Source organism: Saimiri boliviensis, chromosome 18 (assembly GCF_048565385.1).
Source record: "Saimiri boliviensis isolate mSaiBol1 chromosome 18, mSaiBol1.pri, whole genome shotgun sequence".
NCBI classification, from domain to species: Eukaryota; Metazoa; Chordata; class Mammalia; order Primates; family Cebidae; genus Saimiri; species Saimiri boliviensis.
The window spans coordinates 39603376-39613801 of NC_133466.1; the positions used below are offsets into that span (position 1 = coordinate 39603376).

General features: G+C 38.1%; 1 protein-coding gene across 1 annotated transcript in view; it reads left to right on the forward strand.

The window, feature by feature from the left end:
* NSUN3 (NOP2/Sun RNA methyltransferase 3) overlaps positions 1-9069 on the forward strand; it is a 203361-nt gene extending 194292 nt beyond the window's left edge. The window contains exon 7 of the transcript XR_012514794.1: positions 7695-9069. The gene's annotated coding sequence lies outside the window, so the exon portion shown is untranslated. The remainder of the gene's footprint in view (positions 1-7694) is intronic.
* The last annotated feature ends 1357 nt before the right edge of the window (positions 9070-10426 follow it).

Sequence of the window (10426 nt, forward strand, 5' to 3'; positions counted from 1 at the left end):
CATATCCTTTGCCCACCTTTGAATGGTTTTGTTTCTTTTTTCTTGTAAATCTTTTAGTTCTTTGTGGATTCTGGATATTAGCCCTTTGTCAGATGGGTAGATTGCAAAAAATTTTTCCCATTCTATTGGTTGCCGGTTCACTCTAATGAGTGTTTCTTTTGCTGTGCTGAAATTCTTAAGTTTAATTGAATGCCATTTGTCTATTTTGGCTTTTGTCACCATTGCTTTTGGTGTTTGAGTCATGAAGTTTTTGCCCATGCCTATGTCCTTAATGGTTTTGCCTAGGTTTTCTTCTAGGGTTTTTATGGTGTTAGGTCTTATGTTTAAGTCTTTATTCTATCTGGAGTTAATTTTAGTGTTTGGTGTCAGGAAAGGGTCCAGTTTCAGCTTTCTGAACATGGCTAGCCAGTCTTCCCAACATCATTTATTGAACAGGGAATCCTTTCCCCATTGCCTGTTTTTGTCAATTCTGTCAAAGATCAGATGGTTGTAGAGGACACAAACAGATGGAAAAACATCCGATGCTCGTAGTTAGGAAGAATCAATATCATGAAAGTGCCCATATTCCCCAAAGTAATTTACAGATTCAACGCTATCCCCATCAAGCCACCATCAACCTTCTTCACAGAACTGGAAAAAACCACTTTAAACTTTATAAAGAACCAAAAGAGATCCTGCATAGCCAAGGCAATTCTAAGCAAAAAGAACAAAGCTGGAGGCATCACTCTACCAGACTTCAAATTATGCTACAAGGCTACAGTAATCATAACAGCAAGGTATTGGTACCATAACAGAGATATAGACCAATGGAAAAGAACTGAGGTCTCAGTAGCAATGCCACATATCTCATTTATTTATTTTAATAATTTCCAGTTTTATTTTTGATGCAGGGGGTACATGTGCAGGTTTGTTACATGGGTATATTGCATTATGCTGAGTTTTGCAATATAAATGATTCCATCGCCCAGGTAGTAAGCATAGTACCTAATAGTTATCAACCGTTACACCCCTCCCATCCTTCCTGCTTCAGTAGTCCCCGATGTCTGTGGTTGCCATCTTTATGTCCTTGAGTATACAGTTTGTAGCTCACACTTATAAGTGAGAATAGTTGGTATTTGGTTTTCTGATCCTGCATTAATTTACTTAGCATAATGGCCTCCAGCTGCATTCGTATTGCTGCAAAGGACACAATTTTGTTCCTTGTTATGGCTGCATAGTATTCTGTAGGAAGTATATATTTCACATTTTCCTTTTCCAATCCATTGTGGATGGGCACCTAGGTTGAATCCATGTCTCTGCTATTGTGAACAGTGCTGTAATAAACATACAAGTGCTGTGTCTTTTTAGTAGAACAATGTATTTTCTTTCAGAAATACCCAATTTTCAACTTTCAAGCCCTGAATTATGTAATATCAAATGAATTTTAACCATTTAAAACCCAGTAAGAGGAATAGGTAATATATTCTTAATCTATATTCTCCTATGATTTAAACTAATTCTCAAAGGCTGAACACCTTTGGAAGACTCATTCATCATCTCTTGTCTATGAGGCTATAAGTTGCTTCTTATAGTCATTTATTACCTTAAATGTTATAAAAAGTTTGTATGTTTCAATTTATGGTAGTTTTACTGATCTTTACTGATCAGTACACATGGGTCAAAATTTTAAAAAAGGTTAAAAAACTAGTAAATTAGTTGGTATCTATATCAATTCATAGTGTGTATGAATTGGTATTGATACAAAAGAGGTATATTGTTATTGAATGATTATCAATTGAATTGACATGGAATGATATTGATACCAAAAGGGGTATTCTTCTTAATAGCTACTCTCTACTTTTGCCTAAAATATAACCCTTTATAAAATCTCAAAATGGTAATGAGCTTATTTTAGGATGAAAGAAAATGAAGAAAATGAGTTAAGCATTACTCTACAAAATGTCAAGTAGAGTGCAAACTTCTCAAATTCCAGTTTGAGACTGGCTGAGGTCTGTGGAGGTAAGGATGTTATGGGGATGTGAGCAGAGCATATTTTATACTCCCTGGTTGGAGTTCCTGGGTTTCATAAGTTTTTACTTTAAGTTTCCTGTAATTCTCGTATGTTATATTTTTCTGTTTTGGAGCTCAGCCTCCTGGCCCAGAGACTTGAAACCAAAGTCCTCCTACTCTGGGAAATATGCCCCTGCCATTCCAAATTGACATGGGGAATGCATTTTCACAAGAGCATTGGAACATGGCATTTATTGTTCACAAAACTCTCAGGACAGAACGTTGTTCCAGCTATCTAGTTGTGTCTCAGAAAAATGCAAATTAAGTTTTAATAAACTTGCAGCCTGAACTCTTGGAACATAGTCCATGTGGAAGCTAGAGGATACCTTTATATTTAGAAACATCAAAGAAATCTTTATTGGTTTCTCTCCAAGCTCTCCTGAAAATCATGAACATTCTGGCAACCCCAGCAAGAGTCAGCAGGAAGCCTAAAGGCATATGCTATTGCACTTTTGAACTCTGAAATAGCATCTATTTTCTCAGTTCTGTTTGTTGACTCTTCTTTGATCTCATCTTATTAGAAAGATAATACCCTAACATTTTAGCATATTTAAAGTAAACTGCTTCAACAATCCTCCAGGGAGCTCAGCTTAACTTTAGCCTTTTCCCAGTCTCTAAAGCTCTTACTGCAGTGTGTACTCACCTTCATGGAAATTGACTGTTAAGTGATTCTCCCTAACAGGGAGTTTACTTTGCTGAATACACTCTAGGCAGGGATATTTATATTTCATTTGATCATTTGAATGTGAGCCCTATTTCTAATTTTATGATTGTCTTTTAAAGCTTGCTAATAAAACTAAAAGACTCAAAGAAGTGGAAACTGTGTCGATAGTCACAGTGGTGGTGGTTGTGGTGGTAAGAGCTGCCCGGTAGGGTTATTTGTCTAGAGCTTTACATTCACAAAGAATCTCAAAGTTAGACTTCCTATAATCTTACAATAAGAAAATAACATGCAGCTACTTACATAAAGTACTGAAAGATGATCATTGTACATTTCAAACTTCTTGTTCCCCAACCACATCAACATAACACACTACGAATTAATATAGATATCAATTAGTTTATTGATATGTATTTTAATTAGTTTATTGATATGTATTTAAAATACCAATTCTATACATATCTTTCAAATAGAAAAATAGTAGCATTATAATCTCTGCTTAAAATATCTAATTTTTAAAAGTAAATATTGAAAATCTAGTCATAGTTGTAGATAGTATTAGTAGTGTTTCTAGAATTCATTTCCTGCCTTCTCGCTTCCAAATATTACCCAGATTATCCTTTGGCTCTATTTATCTCTAACCTGTTCACTTTACCTTCAGTACATAATGATTCTGTTTCCTTGACAGTCAGCATGTTTCATTGCTGTAGCCACAATCACCGGCTCAGTGATAGACGTGACTTCTGTGGTCTAACTTGGTTGAGTTCCAGGACTCTTTCTTTGAATGCTGTTGTATTTCTTCTTTCAAAAGATTTGAATGAAGAAATATGGACTTTATACTATGAGAAGAATGAACCTTATGATGGTAGAGAGAATGAATTCAGTCTCTCCATTTTCCTGTAAAAGTTGATTGTACTACTTTAGTTATTCTTGTCATACCCAGTTAAATCAGGGTCAAGGAGCCAGGGGGAAAAAAAATCACTTGAGGTATATAACATTGTCTTAGAAATATAATTCTCTGCAAGTCCAGCTGCTAAACTTGCGGAGTTCAGCAAATATTACTCAGATTTTCTTTTTGCTCTATTTGTATCTCATCTATTCACTCTATGTTCAATACAGAAGGTTCTGGTTTTCTTTACAGTCAACGTGTTTCATTTTTGTAGTCACAATAAACCTGAGACCAAATACACAACTGTAACCTGAGACTAGTTTTGTCTATAGCTCCTGCTGAGATAACTTGCTGCACCTCTAGGACTAATTTTGCCCACTGATATCATCCACCAGTTGGAGTTTGCCAGCTCTCCAAAGCTTGGCTAAGTGAATTTTTTCTCAAGACTGCATGTACCATTCCTCTTTTTTATAAAACCCCCAAACTTCTCTTTGTTCTTAGGACATACTGAAGACCATCTAATCTATGTATATGCTCTGAATTGCAATTCTTGCTTCCCAGATAAAATGTTAACTTTAGAGATTTATTTCTACAATTTAATTTTGACTTTGAAATACATGGTGTCAGAAGTGGGCTCCAAAGCTGATTGCTCTTGAGGAGAATCACTGGCCCTTGGTATTATGGTTCAGGTACCTATGATGGAGATCTTTGAGTGCCCCTTTTCCCCCTGATGAGTGTCTCTTGGACCGAACTCCTGAATTTGGTTTGAGTTACCTTTTGTTTGGGATTTGGTTGAGACAAGTCTTTCTCCCTCCTGTTTGAAGATAAGTCTTTCTCTTTCTTATTTGGGATATCTTTTGTTGAGGAGGGTTATTTCCTTCTGTTGATCTCAGCTGTGAGGTTTTGACCTCCAGGTTTGGATGAGGGGATTTTCCCTTCATTTGGAGAAGGCTTACTGCCCTTCCTGGTATGTACTTTATCTTCCCTTGGTGCTTGCATTTTAATTTGGCTTTTGGACACTGGAGCTTGTATTTCTTTGGCTTTTGTATATTTGGCATTAAGCTGGATTACAATGGGTTCTTAAAATTCAAATGCATGCTGAAACAACTCCCATTGGGCACTCAATAGAAGTTGGATATACACTTAAGCATTATGGTTCATCTTCACATGTTTTCATGTCTTGATGGGCCAGATAAACTAAAGATGATCTGGAATTACAGTGAAGTTCTTCGACTTCTCTAAATGGATTTGTCTCAGGAATAAACTAGAAAGTGAACGCTCTAAAGCTAAGCAATCTGAATGAAATGTATACCTTAATTGGTACATTGAGGCATTTAAATGCAATTGGGAGACAAAATTTTTCTTGCTCCAAAATATTAATTAACAAAGACAAATGAAAAGAAGAAAAAAGGCTTTAAACGTCCAAAATCTTTCTGTTTCTCCTGTCTCTCCTCTCGATTTTTCACTTTCCAAACTCCACTAGAGTCACCTTTAATTCTATGTTTGCTAATGGTCTCTCCTAAGAACTTTCTCAACTAGTAAAACAAGCCTGCCTAAAATAGAAGACCATATCAACTACTGATCTTGTTAATTTGGCAAATTAATAGCCTAAAACATTATATAATGCCAATAAAAAGAAGGCCACTAAAATATTAAATGTCGAACTACACAGATGAATGCTTCCAGAAAAAACAACTGGGAGCTGGGTGCAGTGACTCATGTTTGTAGTCCCAGAGATTTGGGAAGCCAAGACAGTTGGATCACTTGAGCCCAAGAAGTCAACCAGCCTGAGCAAAATGGCAAAATCCCATCTCTACCAAAAATATACAAAAATCAGCTGGATGTGGTGGTGCATGCCTGTTGCCCAGCTACCTGTGAAGCTGAGGTGGGAAAATCACCTGAGACTGGGAGGTTGAGTCTACAGTGAGCCATGGTGGCACCACTAAACTCCAGCCTGGGTAACAGATTGATACCCTGTCTCAAGAACAAAACACACAAACAAAAAACAAACAAAACTGTATAATTGAGACCTTAAATGGTACAAGTTGGATCCACAAGGGCTATTTTCTGGTAACTGTCACTATGGCAAATAGTCAAACCATTGGAATAAGAACTATCCTAAGCTTAAATGAATGAGACATCCTTCTTCAAGTGAACTTGCAGCATCTCCCCCACAATAAAGGGGATGTGAGGACTCACAGGGTTTTGTTTTTTTCAGTCCTCCCTCTTAATCACTGTGAGGAGATTACCCTTCAAATTGGCAATAAGATTCTAACTGTTCTCAGAGACACAGGAGCAACCCTATCAGTTCAACCCCATCAGCCTCAATCAACCCCTACCTTAGTGTGATAAAACATTCAAAGGGTTGGAGTCTCTAATAAGCCATTGATAGCCTTTCTGTCCCAGTCTATTACTTTCTGCTTGGGATTTTACAGGCTAGCCATCTTTTCTTACTGGTGGAGTCTGTTCCAGCTCATTTCCTGGGATAAGACTTTTTTAAAGAGAAAAACCATGCTGGCATCTCCTGCTCTCAAAAGAGGGAAATAATTCTAGAATTTGATGATCCCAATAGTTCACTGGGTTGTCAAAAAAAGGAAAACCTAAAAAAAATATGTTTTTAAAGTGACCCAAGATGGCTACAGTTTGGACATATAGGTAATGAAAACTAGGCCTATAAACAAAAGTTGATCTCTCACTCACAAGGGTGAGGTCTGTCAAATATTTAACTGACATGTACTGATTATAACCTTTCCTTTCAGATAAAGCACAAAGACAGGATAAAAGCAGTCATCTTTCTCCAGACCTTAAGACAGCTATGTACTAGTTAACATTTTACTCTGTGTATGTTAACTGCAAATTTGCTTTGTCTTACGTATAAGGTCACTGGGTACTGATCAGAATTGTAAGAATGTCACCTTTGCTTCATTCCCTGACTTGTTTCATTTTCTAGATAACAAAATGTACAAATTTTGAGCTCACGTAGCCCACTCTGGGACACATTCTTGGTTTGTGTTAATTCTGCATTTCTGGATTGCAATCCTCTAACTCGGCTCCAAATAAAATTACTAAGTTTATGGTGCCTCTTATTTTAGCCTCCAGCAGACAAGACGCTACCAATGATGTTTCAGTTATTTGTTATGCTGTCTTATTTGCCAAAGACATCTCTGTTGCCTTCCAAAATTCCTTAGTAGAACAGACAGCTATCTCTTTATGGGCCGTCTCATCAACAGATGTCAATAGGATTTAGAGTACACTCCTGATAAAGATCCAAATTGACCCCCTTGCCTAATATCAACAGTATTCCTTTAGTCCATCTGCCTGACAATGCATAAAACCCATAACTGAAAAATACAAGACTCAAGGTTTAACAATTCCTGTACTGGTGGTCTCTGTAATACTCCTATTCTCTCTGTGAGAAAACCTAACAACCAAGGATAAAGATGTGTTCAAGTTAAATAATATTGTCATACCCCACCATCTTATAGTTCCAAATTTGCACACTTTACTCACACGAATACCAATTGATAGTAAATTTTTCACTGTAATTAACATCTGTAGTTCTTTTTTTTAATTGCATTTTAGGTTTTGGGGTACATGTGAAGAACATGCAAGATTGTTGCATAGGTACACACATGGCACTGTGGTTTGCTGCCTTCCTTCCCCTCACCTGTATCGTCATTTCTCCCCATGCCATCTCTTCCCACCTCCCCACCTCCCTGTCCCTCCCCCATTTCCTCCCAACGGATCCCAGTGTGTAGTGCTCCCCTCCCTGTGTCCATGTGTTCTCACTGTTAACACCCGCCTATGAGTGAGAACATGCGATGCTTGATTTTCTGCTCTTGTGTCAGTTTGCTGAGAAGGATGGTTTATCTATAGTTCTTTCTTTAGCTTCCTGTTGATTAACACCATCAATACACATTTGCCTTCACCTGGGTAAAACTATAATCTACCTGGGTGGTTATGCCTTAAGAATACACTGAAAGTCCTTTTTACTTCTCCCAAGTTCTGAATGCTGATTTAGGAGATGTGGCTTTTTCCAAAAACTTGTCGTTATTACATTGTGTAGATGAGTTATAACTTTGTTCTTCCTCACAGGCAAGACTGCAAGGAAGACAGTGTACATTTATTAATGTACACCAAAGGTCACATGGTTTCTGAAGAAAAACTGCAACTAGTTAAGACCCAGGTTAAATATCTGAGTCATCTGATTTCAAAAGCAGAGCTGCATTTGGATCCTGAACCAATACAAGATATTCTACAATTCTGTAAACCCAAACAAAATGACACCTTTGAGTGCTCTTTGGATTCATAGGATGATACTGCCATTAACTGGTTACCAAACATCTCTTTGACTACCTGATCCTTGCATGTCCTACTTGAAACCTCTAAACCCGATCCCATTATATAAAAAAAAATCTGGAGATACCGCCATTTCAAAATTAAATAAAGGGCTTTAAAATATCCCTGCCCTAGATACTCTTTATCAGCTTCTTTTTTTTTCCTTTTTGTGTATGAATAGAAGGAAATGCCTTAGACATCCTAACCCAGAAACACAGATTTCGGCACCACCCCAGTGGAGATTACAGCCAGCAGCTAGAGCTAGTAGCTTGAGAATTACCCTCTAGTTTGCAAGCAGTCCCAGCTACCACCCTATTAATTAAATCCCACTGAAGAAATTATCACGGAATCTCCCTTAAGCATTTTTGTTCCCCCACAGTGAAGAATCTCTTCTAAATTCGCATCACACCCAGCATTTCTCCGTCATTCACCTTCCCTCTTGTGAACACCTTTTACAAGCTGCTCCTCACACGACTCTTTTTCAATGTAATAATCTCAACCCTGCTACCCTTTTGCTCCCTCCTTTTGGTGAGAACCCCCCACCCCTACCCCATGACTACTGGACACTTTCTGACTCCTCAGAAAGATTCAGAAGAAACTGCACTAGGTTATTCTGAACTATTGTGGTTTACAGATGAATGGTATTTAAAAGATGCCAGTGGTAAATCACGTGCAGGTTACGCAGTTACTACTTTCTTTGAAGTCATTGAAGATACTCCCCTACCTTGGCTACGCCACCCAACGGGCTGAACTTCCTGCTCTTCCTCAGCTTTGTTTCCTTGCTGAAAGAAAATCTGCTAATACATATACAGACAGCAGTAGGCTCTGGGATCGCTCGTGATTATGGAATGCTCTGGAAACAAAGGGGTTTCTGCACTTCTACTAGGGATCAAATGAAAAAGGGATTCTATGTACAGGACTTCCTGAATACCATCCAGCTACCAGCTGCCTGAGTTATTACCCAAACTCCAGACATTCCAGGTTAGACCCTATGAAAGGTAGGAGAAACCACGTTGCTAATAATGCTGCAAAGAATGATGCTATTAAAGGTTCATTTCATCAAATCCCTGTTGTCCCCCCACTAAAAGAGCCCTCAAAAGACGACTAAAAAATGATTACCAAAGATGCATGAAATGTGCACTGAAAGCTGAAAAGGAAAGATCCTGGCTACTGGTTTGATGATTCTTAAAAAAGAACTATGTTTTGAACCTGATAACAAATTAATTTTCTCAAATTTAGTAAAATATTCATTGTTAACCAAAGAATATAATTTGACTCATTGTTCAACTAACAAATTAATTTCTTTTAAAAAAAAACAACCTTGGTGGGTGATATTTAAAACGCTGCAAAACATGCCTATGTGGCTTGCATCACCTGGCCTAAGTTTAAGCTAGGAAAACCCGTATGTACTAATCCCATTAATTTACCTAACGGGCCTTTCAAAGTTTGGCAAATGAATTTCACCCAGCTGCCCCTTCCCATGGGTATATATTTATATGCACTTTTAATGAGTTGCATGTTTTCCCATTGGGTAGAGGCTTTTTCCTGTAGATAAGCCAGTACTTCAGCTATGGCCAAAATTCCTCTGCAACAAATTATTCCAGTTTTGGGAAGCTGGCAAGATCTGATGGGTGGGTGATGGATGCGGGCAAAACTAGTTCTAGAGTTGCAGCAAGTTATCTCAGGGCACTCCTCTTGAACTACAAAATGATTGGGAACCCCGTTCTCCTGGCCGTGTAATAAATCAAGTATGTTCATAGCATTTCCATTGTGCCTATGAGCCCCAATTTTCTGGTCTAGTAGGATGAACAAATGAAACTGTACAAACCCAGTTGGAAAGATTTATGGAAACCCTACACCTTCCTTGGCCTGAAGTTCTTTCGTTGGTATTATTAAATCTAAAGGCCACTTTTGGGGGGGGGGGCTCATAAACTTTTACCTTTTGAAACTGTCACAGGCCATCTTAGGCACTTGGTTCCTTCTGCTTGTGACCCCCAATGAAAGAAGACATCCTTCAATATTGTAAAGGCATTATTAAAGTAATAAACGGCAATCATACTTTGGTAGAACATCTTTCCACAGCACATTCCTAGGAAACAAAGACCTAAAACACCGTGATCTGCAGCCTGGCAACTTGGTCGACTGGAAACGATACCTACGTAAGAATTCTCTCCATCCTCACTTCCTTCTCACCAATCCCTGTGCAGCCAGACTAAAGGGCATTGACTCCCGGATCCACGTCTCTCATATTAAAAGATTTCTACTTCTCACTGAACCAGCACCCAAACAGGGAATTTAAAACGAAGTCCCCTTCATCGATGAGATAAAGCAGATAATAACTGTAGTGGACTATGGACTAGGTCAGTATATTATTTTAAAAACTCTTTTGGTCTCTTCTTATGTGCCTGCATTTTCCTGGAAAGATAATGTCCTAGTGCACATTTTCTAGTCTAATGCCAAAGGTGGAAATACAACTGTTGGATTTGTCA